Source organism: Sus scrofa, chromosome 4 (assembly GCF_054392235.1).
Source record: "Sus scrofa isolate SSC_HxYL_T2T_F1_AM1 chromosome 4, Sscrofa_HxYL_maternal_Yorkshire_Landrace_v2.0, whole genome shotgun sequence".
Lineage (NCBI taxonomy): Eukaryota > Metazoa > Chordata > Mammalia > Artiodactyla > Suidae > Sus > Sus scrofa.
In genome coordinates this window covers 122,086,793-122,099,188 of record NC_139386.1, presented here as the reverse complement: position 1 = coordinate 122,099,188, position 12,396 = coordinate 122,086,793, and the positions used below count along the sequence as shown (strand labels likewise).

Below are 12,396 nucleotides of genomic sequence, written 5' to 3'. Positions count from 1 at the left end.
TTTTACGGACTTTCGTTGTACAAATATGACACAGTTTATTTACGCATCTTACTAATAATTGACATTTAAATTGGTTTGTTTCTCAGGGACAGTGCTGCTTTGAACTTTTCTGTACATTTCTTTGAATGAAATACATTGTGTTCGGTCATCTCCAAACAGGTGGAATTGCTGGGTCAGAGCTTTTGTGTATGTTCAGCTTTAATAAATACTCCCAAAATATTTTCCAAGATGGCTATAGCAATTTATACTTCCATTGGCAGTGTTTGAGAGTTCTAGCTGTCCTGATAGTCGTGCTTTTGTGTCATCTACTGCCCTCTCTTATGTGTGTATGCTGGACCTAGTGACTTGCTTTTAATCTATAGAATATGGAAAAAGTGGCAGAATGGTACATTTGAGACTAGGTTGTGAAGGCTGTGTTCTGCTAGCACTCTTGCCACTTTGCTTTCTTCCTCTAATGAAGCCAGCTATGTTGTTTCCTGCCATATGGAAAGGCCTTGTGAGTAAGAACTGAGGAACTCAAGGCTTCAGTCCAACAGCCCAGTAGGAAGTGACTGCTGCCAACAACCACTGGAGTGAACTTGGAAGCAGGTTCACCTTTAGTTGACTTTTGTTTAAGATGACTGCAACCTTGTGAGAGACTCGGAGTCAGAAAACCCAGCTGGGCACACAAATTCTTGACCCACACAAATAATAAATATAGGTGACAGAAACATGATGTAATAAATGTATGTTGTTTTATGTGGTTAAATTTTGGGGTAATTTGTTATACAGCCACAGATAACTAATACATTGGCCATTTGGACATGCTCCTTTGTGATGTGTCTGTATACAAAGTTTGCCCTCTTTTCTGTTGGGCTATATGCTTAACTTGCATATTTGTTTATTTTCAAGAGTTCTTAAAACCTTTTGAAATGAATTCCTAACATATATGTTGCTTCTATGCAGCCTATGGCTTGCCATTTTGCTATTTTAATGTTTTTGATGAACCGTGATTCTTAATTTAAATATAGTCAATTTAATCAGAAGTTTACCCTTTGTAATTAATGCCCTTTTATATCCTGTTTAAAAAAAGTTCTGCCTAAACTCAGAGACAAAAGCAAATGGGTAGTTTCTAGGGGCTGTGGGGAAAATGGGAGAATGGCTATAGGGGTACCTTTTAGGGTGATGCAGATGTTCTGGGATTAAGTGGCAATGATGGCTGCACACCACTGTAAATGTGCTTAAAAGCCAATAAATTGTACACTTTAAAATGGTAAAAAAAATTATGCCTCCCTCAAGGCTATGGAAATATTGGTCTACGTTGCTTTTAAAATTTTGTTTTACTTTTAAAATTTAGATTTATAACCCATCTGATATTGATTCTGTTTATGGTGTGAGCTTGGCATCAAGATTTATTCTTTTTCCATAAGGATATCTAATCGATTCAGGACCATTTATTGAAAAGATCATTCTTTCTGCATTGCACCTCAGTGTTACTGCAAGCAGATAGCTGTATATGTTGAATTCTTCTGTGTTTAGTCAATTAAGCTAAGAACCACTTTTCCCAGAATCTCACTCTCTGAATGGTTTCCATTCCAGTTGGCTAATAGAGGACCTCACACAAAATTTGGAAGGAGAAAATGAAGTTACCAATGTTCTTTGGAAGTCTTCTTAGATTTGTCCATGGAAAGACACAAGGTGCTGGTGGGTTCTAGCTTTCCTCTTTCTTCCCATCTGCATGTCTAGCTCTTCTTCCTGACTGCTACCTTTGCCGGCCAACAGCAGCCCTAAGTCACCGCCAGGTGTTTGGCACTTGTAACAGTATATAGAGGCAACAGTTAGCTACAGACCTTCCACTGTTTTCTTCTTCTTGTTTGCAGTTGGACATCCTTGGGGGTTTTTTTGCCTGGTTTTTCAGGTATCTCTGCAAACTGACTTTTTCACCTATGCCAATGCATCAAGAAGATTCATTAGTGACTTCTCCCTGACTCCCCAACACCCCTTGGGAACAGAAGGTATAGGTATTCAATGCAAGTAACACGAGAAATCCTGTCCAGAGTGCAAGCTGACACAAAGTGTATGTTTAAGGCTGGCTGTGGGATCTCCTGTCTGTAATATTGATCAGTTTTTCTATTTTTTGTCTCAATAATGCACTGTCTTAATTACTACAGTTTTATAATAAGTCCTGCTATCTGGCAATGTAAGTTTCCAGCTTTGTTCTTCAAGATTAACTTGAATATTCTTGGTCTTATTTTTATATAAATTTCACAGTCAGCTTCAGTTTACACACACACACACACACTGCTGGGATTTTTACATTGAGATTCCATTAAATCTTTAGATAAATTGAAAGAAAATTGGCATTTTCAAATAGTGTATCTTCTGACCCAAGTATAATTTAGGAAGAAATGGAATAAATCTTCCACACGCTCCTCTAGAGAACAGAAAAAAAGGGACACCTTCCCAAATTGTTTTGTGAGACCTGCTTAGCATTGATATCAAAATGAGTTAAAAGTTGGAGACTCTAATATTGGACAGAAATATCCAAAAATATGCTATTTGGGCCCAGGCTCCCTTCCAGCGCTCTGACAGCCAAACTAGGGCTCTTTCCCTTGTTCTAATAAGGAGATGACATTTGGCTTAGAAATGGAAAAGCTTGACAATGATCCAACTTGTAATAAGTCCTCAGAATCACTAATGTATACACATCTATCTGAGCAAGGTCTAGGCATTGCCATTTCCCCTGAGATAAAAATCTTGGAACAGAAAAGTAGATACAGAGCCCAGAGCCATAACTTCCAGATCTGTAAGAGATGACCGGACCTTATTTAGCCTATTCTTTTGGAAAAAGGGAAGACTTTTGAGAAGATGAGGACAAAATTGCCATCTTAATCATAAGAACTCACTGGTGCTGAATGGTCCTATCATGGTTGCTGAGTTCCTATCAGGAGCTCTTGAGACCCACCCCAAGGATTCTGAGCCAGGTTCTTTCACCCTGTGCTCCATGAACCTACTGTGGACCCTCTTAGGTGAAGACTTAATTCTTTTTCTTCTGCACAAGGAGGAAGAAAACAAATGTAATTCTTCATCTCCTTTAAGTATTACGCCCTCTGTCCCCTTGAGGAAAGAGGAAATGGTTATTTAACTGTTAAGGGTTTGGAGTCAGGGCTTAATATGCCATTAAAGTATCATGTGAAAAAAAGCAAAGAGATTTTGAGAAGGGGGGAGCTATTTGAGAAACACTGGAAAAGGTGCTAGAGTGAAGGATTAATTTAAGATTAAGAGGAGGTGAGAAAAGGGGGGAAAAATGAGAGTGACCATTGAGTCAACGGGCTGATCTTGGTGAAATTTCCCAGAAGGAGGAAGGACCCACGTGAATGACCTGGGTGCTTAGAAAGCTGTACCAAGTAGCCTGCCATGTTGCCTGTGTCTTCTGCTCTGTCCTTGCTGGGTAATTCTAGCAAATGCCCTGTGCTCTATGCTCACTGTTCATCATCCCCTCCCACCCGCCAGCCCAGAACTTTGGAAACTGCAAAGTGGGCAGTCTGTTTCCCATCTGGGTTGCTGTGGGAGAGTACCCTTGGATCTGTGCTTGGGGAGTGATGAACAAATTGGACACCCTCTGATCTGGGAGCATTGTTGGTGACAGCCCTATTATCCTATCATTTCTTGTTCACCTATTAAGTAATTTTAGTCACTACATTAGTAATGACCTTTCTCACTGCAGAATTCCTATTTGTTTCTGAGGACTCATCTCAAATGTGCTCTCTTCTGAGAAGCCTTGCCCTGCACTCCCAGGCAATCCTTAACTTCTCCCTTGGAGTTCCAATAGTCCTTTTCATTTGCCTCCGATATAGACTTTGTCACATTATTTTGTAATTGGTTGTCAATATTTATTTGGCTATCTGTATCATCCTTGAGAACATCATCTTATTCATATTTTATATTCCCCAAAATGGTGCTTGACATATAATAAGATCTTAAAAACTGCAAATAAGGGACTCCTTATTCAATAATCATTAAGAATTTCAAGATGGTAAAAAATAGAACATTAAACTGGGTGTGAGGTCTTCCTAAGTGTGGGGCCCTGCCCTGTGCAACACTCCTCAGGTTGTGCCTCCATGAGGCTGGCTTGGTGGACGTGTCTTGGTTTCAGTAAGACCCGTAATGTGGTATAAATTCTGTTATATTTTATTGGCTCAGTTGTAGAACTGACAGTACTCAATGGAGTTTTAGTGTGAAAATTTAGACTTTATAGTGGATCATCATGAAGAATGGCTCTATGAAATTCATTGTGTGTGTGGGTGTGAACACACTCATGTCAGTGTTGACTGTGTCTTCAGTGTCAATGTAAATGTTTCAGATATTGCACCACTGCTGTTGATTATAATAGTCTGTGTCCTCTTAATCCCGATTGTTGAGAACAGTTTCCTTTTAGTATTAGAATAAGTCATGGTTGTATTGTCTTCTGAGTTATAGTAATTACCAGTGAGACTTTGTACTTATTCATTCCTTCATTCAACAACTATTTATTGAACATATACTATGTACAAGATAGTAGGCCCAATTTAGATATACAGTTATAGATAAGACAAGAACCATCCTTGAATATGGATTGTGTCTGGGAGGAAAGACAGACCTTAATGGAAAAGTATTCAGTAAATTACAACTCTATAAAAATGGTGACAAGATTGTATAGCAAGAGATATTGATCATGTCCAGGGAATAAGAAAGACTTTTAAGGAAATAAGTTTAAAGCCAAGTCCTGAGTTGAACAATAGATAACGTTAGCAGATCAGAGAGGGAGAAGAAGCATAGAAGTGGGTAGAAGAAGCACAGAGCATGAAGGAGTCAGTAAAATAGAAGTCGAATGCAGAGAGACCCAGGGTTCGCATTAAAAGAAGTAGAAAGCAGAAACAAAGTGGGAATAAGAATCCCTGAGAAGAAAATAAGAGATGAATTAGGGGAGTAATAATGTGAAATAAGATGCGGGAGATATGGTAGAATTTGGAGAAGCTGAGTAGACGTGGACATTGAAAGCCTCTATGAGAGACCACAGGAGAGGAAGTTAGTGTTCGTGACCATTAAAATCTACTAGGAGGAAATTGGAGCTGTGGAAACGGAACGAAACAAGTGTTGATGTTTACCCTGGCTGCCGTGACAAATTACCATAAAGTGAGTGGTTTGAAAACAGTATGAGTATATGATCTTACGGTTCGGGAGGTCAAAAATCTGAAGAGGGTTTCAGGCTGAAGTTAGCAGGGCTGGTTCCTTCGGGAGGCTCTAGGGAAAAATCTGTTGCCTTTTCCAGCTATTAGAAGCTGCCCAAAATTCCTAAGCCAGAACTTGCATGACTCTGACCTCTGCTTCTGTCATCACATTCCTTCTCTGGCTCTCCTCCCTCCCTCTTTCACTTATAAGGACAGTTATGTGATGATACTGGGCCCACTTGTATAGTCCAGGATAATCTCCCATTTCTAGAAGCTTAACTTAATGACAAAGTCCCTTTTGTCATGAAGGCTAGTATTGACAGGATCCAGCAATTAGGACATCTTTAGGGGGCCATTGTTCTGCCCACCACAATTTTTTTTTCTTTTTTCAGCAAGAAATAGGTTTATTAAGATCAGTCGCTTGTGAGAGATGCAAGCAGGCAGGCAAGGAGGCTCTGCCTTGAGGATTAGGTGGTTGTCTTGTAAGGACTTCAGATACAACTAACCCCATGTTCCCCTTCCTCGTCTGCTCTTATGAATGAGGTCTTCTCACCAAGCCTGCTTCCTTACCAAATGGGCCAAATGCCATTTCTGCTTATCTTTGTGGGTTTAGTTCCATTCAGTTTTATCATCCAAGGGGAGTGGGGGTCGGAAACAATTGCCTCTCCTCTTTCTTCCAGCAGTAGCTCCTGCTTAGTATCTGGTAAGGTGTGTATTCAAATCAGCAGAAGGGAGGTCCTCAAACTCCTCTCTGCCCACCACAATTTCTAAGCAGGATTTAGGTGTTTATTTTTATTGAGGTGAAGTCAATGTGCTTAGATTTTTAAACAGAGCATTCTAATTTATCTCAAAAAGAAGACAGAGCAAGCTTGAAAATACAACAAGAAATATTAAGACAAAAATAAACAATTCTTAATTTTTAGAGGCCAAGTAAGCTAGCTCTGCATCCTGGCTGTACCATTGCCACCTGTGTCACCATAGAATATTATTAATCCTCTCTGAACTTCAGTTTCTACATGTGATAATGTGAAAAAATGTCATAGTATAATGTCTAAAATTAAGGTTTAAAATAAGTGCTGCCTTGGGAAGACTTCAGATATAGCTAAACCCATGTTCCCCTTCCTCGTCTGCTCTTATGAATAAGGTCTTCTCCCCAAGCCTGCTTCCTTACCAAATGGGCCAAATGCCATTTCTGCTTATCTTTGTGGATTTAGTTCCCTTCAGCTCACAGTATTCTTCAAAGCCAATCCCACCCTCCCATCAGAACCAGGGGGCACCTCACTCTCTTGTTCCTACAAATCCTGCCCTCCGCAGCTCCTGGTTCACCCTGTTCCTGAGTGCAGCCCCATGTGGCCCTGTGTAGCATGTGGTATCCTTCTCCCCTAGGCCGTGAGTATTTGTGACTAATAATCAATTTCATCTATCAAGTATTGCGTGTTGTGTGCTCAGTCAGCCCCAGAAGTGTTAACTGTTCTTTACCAATGGGACAAAAAAGATACTCGATCAAAACAAATATCTCCTGGCATTTTTGTGGACTTAAACTTTTTTTTTTTTTTTTTTAAAGTTAAACCTTTTAGCAAAGAACTTGGCAAAGTCCTACTATACAGGACAGCCTCAAGATATTATTGTTCTTATTATTATTATTATGGCTAAAGTATCCTTATTATTGCATTTTTAAATTCCCATTCTCTATGTTTGGCATGAGTTGAAATTACACACTTTTCTAGTGACCTATGTACCTGTGTTCTAGAGGGAAGGAGATTAAATTCTTTGGAAGATACTAGGTGAGCAAACTGCAATTTGAAGCTTTACTGGTATGAAGAAGACTAGTTAGTAATTTTCTACGTATCCTAACCCATAATTCTTGCTGAAAATTGTCCAACAAAAGTATATTTAAAGGTAGAGGAGGTAGAGGAAAGATAAAGTTGTATTTGTCAGAGAAATGATAATCCTTACTTGATACAAATAGACTTCAGATGTGGGCAATGAGCTATGCACCCTTGATTTGTACAAAGAAATGGTTCCCAAGGCGCATGGCAGAAACTTCATAAAGAATGCAGCAGAATCCAGATTCAGATGTAAATGGGAAGAGAGATGAAATAATTTTGGATTTGAAGTATTTTTTTGTTGTTCTTCATTAATGAGCATCTGAAACATAGTATCATCATTTTCCCAGAAAGGATCTATAGGCTGGTTTTAAATTCAAGTGCTGCTCATGGACTGAAACTCAGGAAATGAATTTCAAAAGGAAAGCATTGATTAAACCCCAAAGGACATGGCAAACATAAGGGGAAAATCTGTTGCTAAGATGTTTGTGAAAAATATTTTCTTAAGCCTGTGGTACAACTGGCAAAGAAATTCTTCACGGTTTTAGAGCACTCAGCAGAGCTTTCCAGAGCAGAAAATGAGTAAGGAAAGCTCCAGTTCTGTTTGAACTTGTGCACTAATTAGCACACACTCTTTTATGTACTGTTCCATTTGTGCAAGAGCTCTTTGCAGAAAATGCCCTCAAGCTTGCTGGGCTGCACATCGGTTTCCCTTACAGAATGCAGAGAACCTGGCTTGCTCTCTTAGCTCCTGGGCACAGAGAGCCTCCACTTTTCATTTCTCCCCTCAGACCACATTTGATGAAAGCCTGCTGCCCCTTGGCTGAGGTAATCTGCTGTGGCAGCCTTTTCGGATGTGCTGAACTGGAGACACGGTTTTGAGAAAATGGCAGATGCATAGTGCACGTCGAGCACAATCAATTTTTCATACAACAAATGTGGTCTGCTGTCTTTGCATGCTGAGGTCGGGAAAACCATTCTTCGAAAACATTATAGGTGTCTTGGGAACTGAGCTGGGAAACACGTGGAGATGCTCCTCCTTGCCCTCGCAGTAGTGTCTTACCATTTTTTGACCCCAGCGACCTGCGGAAGTAGGAGCTCTTAGGTTCGAAAGATCATTTTAGGCAAAAATCTAGAACGAGTTGCTAAATAAAATCGATTTAAAAGAAAATGTTGACACTTTCCAAAGCGTTCTCTTAAACGACACTCCCATATGTACACCTGCCAGCCAACAGCCAACGGGCCATGTCCTCATGGTGAACTTACTTGCCTCCTAAGTGGCCTTCTAAGAATTCTAGGAATTCTAAGGATATCTGAAACAGGACTCCTCCTTTCTCTTTGGGCCCTTTCTTCTTGTGCACAAAATAGTGAAGTTTCTAATCCTATACAAACACCACTTCTTTCACTCCTGAAAAAAAATACTGCCTTCACTCAACTGCTTTCTCTGCCTAGAACAATCTTCCCTCCTAAGTGGCCTAACTCTTACACAGCATTTTTTCTTCCTCCTGCTAGACCAGTACAGATGCCTTGCAAATCTCTCTGTACTTGACTTTTAGAGCACTAGTGTGGTATGTCTTGATGGTTTAATTCTCTGTCCCATCGCCAGACCGCAGGCTAAAAGGGGTACCAAGTCTGTTTGGTTCACTCCCATTCCATCTTTAACTCACCTATATGCAAACCCAGTTTGAGTGACAGCAGAGTAGGCTTTTAATAAAGATTTGTTGGATATGGTTCTCTATCGAAGCTAGGCCTAAAGTTAGGTAATCCTATCTTCTTTAATGCTTATAATAGTACTGCGACATAGGTCTTATGTTCATTGGACTGATCAGAAGGCTGGGGCCCAGGGAAGGATTAGACTTGCCTAAGGTCACAGAATGGGGTCCATGGTAAGGCTGGGATGAAAATGCAATGGCTCGTTTCCTGCCTAATGTTAAGTTAAGGTGACACACTGCTTTCAGGAATGCAGAATACTGGTTGGGGGTGGCAGAGGGGCTGATAAAAAAAAAGGAACAGTTTGTTACAAGGGGCCAGAGAAAAAGTGAGGCGATCACAGTAGGGAATGAGACGGACAAGACACCCTGACATTCTCTCCTTCTGCTTAATTTCCTGAATGCACGGAGTCCAGCCTTCACCTGGAAGGCAGGGATCCTCTCAGAATTGTGTTAGGGAACTCAACCCCGACCACACCTACCCACTGCATTGCAGTAAGGTCAGTATTTTAAGAAGGAAGGCCAATGAGGAGACCAAGATCCTAGGCTCTGTCTGTCAGATTTGATACATGTGAACTTTCCAAAAGATTAATTATCTGCTTTCTATTTCTTTGATATGGTAATTCCATCTCTTTGTTGGGCCAGTTGAGTAAAACATGTTTGGTTTAATTTCTTACTGTCTTTGCCCCCCATGGGCCCTCAAAATTCATTTAGGGAAATTAGAAAGCTTGTTTATTGCCATAATATGTAGGCCTATAAAAAGTTTTATCCACACAATTCTCCTCTTGTTCTGAAATATTGATTATTACCAGTGTAGTACTTTGTATTTGGCAAATATGTTCCAGAATTTACTACTTCAATTCTATACCACATGTAAGGCTCCAGGGAGGGCTTTGATTTCCTTACTTTTCGTTTTGTAACGCTGGGTTCTGTTTTATGATGTCGCTCAATTTCTGCAAATTTAATAGACAGAGGATGATTAAAAAGGGGAACATTCTCAAAATTAAACTGTCTTTCAGCGATTTGACTCATCAAAAATGGAGAACAAAGCCATCTGAATGAAGAATTTTAGAATAAATCATCATTAACCAGACATGACATGTTGTACACCAACTAAGTTCTGATGCACAATTAGTCACCTAATTAGGTTTAAAATTCATTTAAATAGATAGCTTCAATCCCTGGCCCACCCACTTATTTTTATTACTTCCATTTAAACACTGAGTACAATTGAAGGCTTATATTGCAGAGCTCCATGGCCTAAACAAACTCATACTGGGTGGAGAGACAAGCAACCTATTAGGATGGTCAATTAATCAGGGTCTGTGGAGACCCACCTTTTGCAGGGAGTTACATGGGCTTCAGACAGTGTTCAATGGGTAAAGTGTCTTTCTGTGCAACTTCTCAGACTGTGGTTCCTGAAGTGAAGTATCTGCCCTACTTGCTTTCCATGATAACATGGTGCGTCAGGAATAAATGGATGATATAATCAAGACCACTTTCTATGGCAGTGTGTTTGCTCTTTGTGGCTACCAGGGTACCATATAATAAGTGCCCCATTATACTGATTCTAAGACACACACTTTTTCACATTTTTATCATCCTTGAAATTGGGTTGTATCTTACAATCAATGGTGATGTCACATTTATTTTCCAGAGGTCTTTTCTTTTTTCTTGGTAGTATATAAAATAATTGTGTATCTTAGAGTCAATGGCATCTTAGATGGAATGAAATATAATGTGTTGCTCCTCAGGCAACTTTAAGTGGAGTTTCTCTAAATAACTCATATATTTGAATAAGCTTACTTAATAGACACAATATTTATTTATTTTTTCCTTCATTTCAGCATGTATAATTAACCCTGGTTTTGGTACTAGAAAATAAAGTAAGACACTGATACTGCTCTCTAATAGCCTATAGCCAAGTAGGGGAAATTCATATGTCAGATTTTTTTTATGGTACAAAACATTGCGGTGAATGCTGTACTTGTTGGTAAATACAGGGTACAGGGCGGAATAGTAGCTCAGCTTATTTCATTCAACTAACTTCTTTTGTACATGTGTAATTTTATGAAATATGCTTGTCATTTGTTCCCTGTTTGTGGTGGTGATTCATAAAAAGGGTCCTTTTTAAAGAGGGTAATTAAGAATTCATTGATAGGACAGGGAATCTCAGTTTTTAGTGCATAAGAATCACTAGGTTTTTTTTTTTGTTTTTTTTTTTAATTAAAAATACACATTCCTTGGTTCGTTCCAAGATGTTCTGTCTGATTCAGTGGGTACGTGCCCAGGAATTTGCATTTCTAATCATCTGCTCCTTACCCCCACGCTAGTCTATTGTTTAGGCTGGTGTTTAGTCTACACTTTGGGAGACACTGGACTGGACAGAGAATACTAACATGAATCCAGCTATAATAAGAAGAATTAATATTTCACTTACTTGCTGTTTGTTTAAATATCCCAAATCTGATACATTAGAATGGAATGTTTAAATGACAGCAAGAATTGTGCAATAATGAACGCCCATGCTACAAAGACACATTTAGCCTACTTAGTGAAAACAGTTTTCTTTGGCAACCAGGAAAATAATTAATTCATAAAAAGTCTCTGAAAATACTTTATGCTAAACCAGTGTTTAGTCAGCTTCTTTTAGCTTTTCTGAAATGAGGGCTGTTGAAAGAGACACTAGCAGATGGAGCTAATTTTGGGGAGTAAGAAGGAAAAGAAACACAGGGGAGCTGTGTTATAGGTTGAACTGGAGTTTCATGCTTTCCTCGTCTGCCACATGCCAACCCAATGCTATGCTGTGGCAGTTCCAGAAACTGTCAATGTAATATCAAATGTGATATCAAGCAGATTGTGTTGAGAGGTATCTTTTTTTTTTTTTTTTTTTTTTTCGTCTTTTTGTCTTTTTGTTTTTTCTAGGGCCGTTCTGGCTGCATAGGGAAGTTCCTAGGCTAGGGGTCGAATCGGAGCTGTAGCCACCGGCCTACGCCAGAGCCACAGCAACGCAGGATCCAAGCTGCGTCTGCAACCTACACCACAGCTCACGGCAATGCCGGATCGTTAACCCACTGAGCAAGGCCAGGGATCAAACCCACAACCTCATGGCTCTTAGTCGGATTTGTTAACCACTGTGCCACTACGGGAACTCCGAGAGATATCTTGAATGAAAGAGGAATCCACTAACTAGCTCAGGCCCTTTAGGTAAGCAAGTGCTGATTAATTTCAATGGCTGGGCTAGCCAGTGACTCTCACTTAGTCTAATAGGGAAGATTTTGCTTTCGTCTATGGTCAAGATTCAACAGTTTTTTCTCAAGTAGATGTAGAAGAGTCAAGGTATACTTTCCACCTCTGTAGGTTTATTATTTTCCACTAGAGTAGTCATAAAAATCTTTTAGATTAACTTCAAGGTTACAAATGGGATATGGAGGGCTTGATTCAATTAATGTGTTTGCTGAATATTTTACTCGAATATATAAAATGACCGTCACCGGTCACTGGCTTTTATGTCCTGGTTCAGGCCCCATAAAAGCAAACAACCAAAAATGTACCACTGACAACAGCCAACTGTAGATAACAAATGCTGCTTATATTCATGAACCGGTTAAATAAGCAAGATTCAGGGGTGCCTCTTTGATAAGCTTGCAAACATTAAATGCCTACTTAACT

General features: G+C 39.6%; 1 long non-coding RNA gene across 1 annotated transcript in view; it reads left to right on the top strand.

Moving 5' to 3' along the window:
* LOC146404220 (uncharacterized) overlaps positions 1-4,870 on the top strand; it is a 110,761-nt gene extending 105,891 nt beyond the window's left edge. Inside the window, exon 3 of the long non-coding RNA XR_014843147.1 lies at positions 1,579-4,870. This is a non-coding gene — a long non-coding RNA (uncharacterized LOC146404220). The remainder of the gene's footprint in view (positions 1-1,578) is intronic.
* Positions 4,871-12,396: the final 7,526 nt, after the last annotated feature.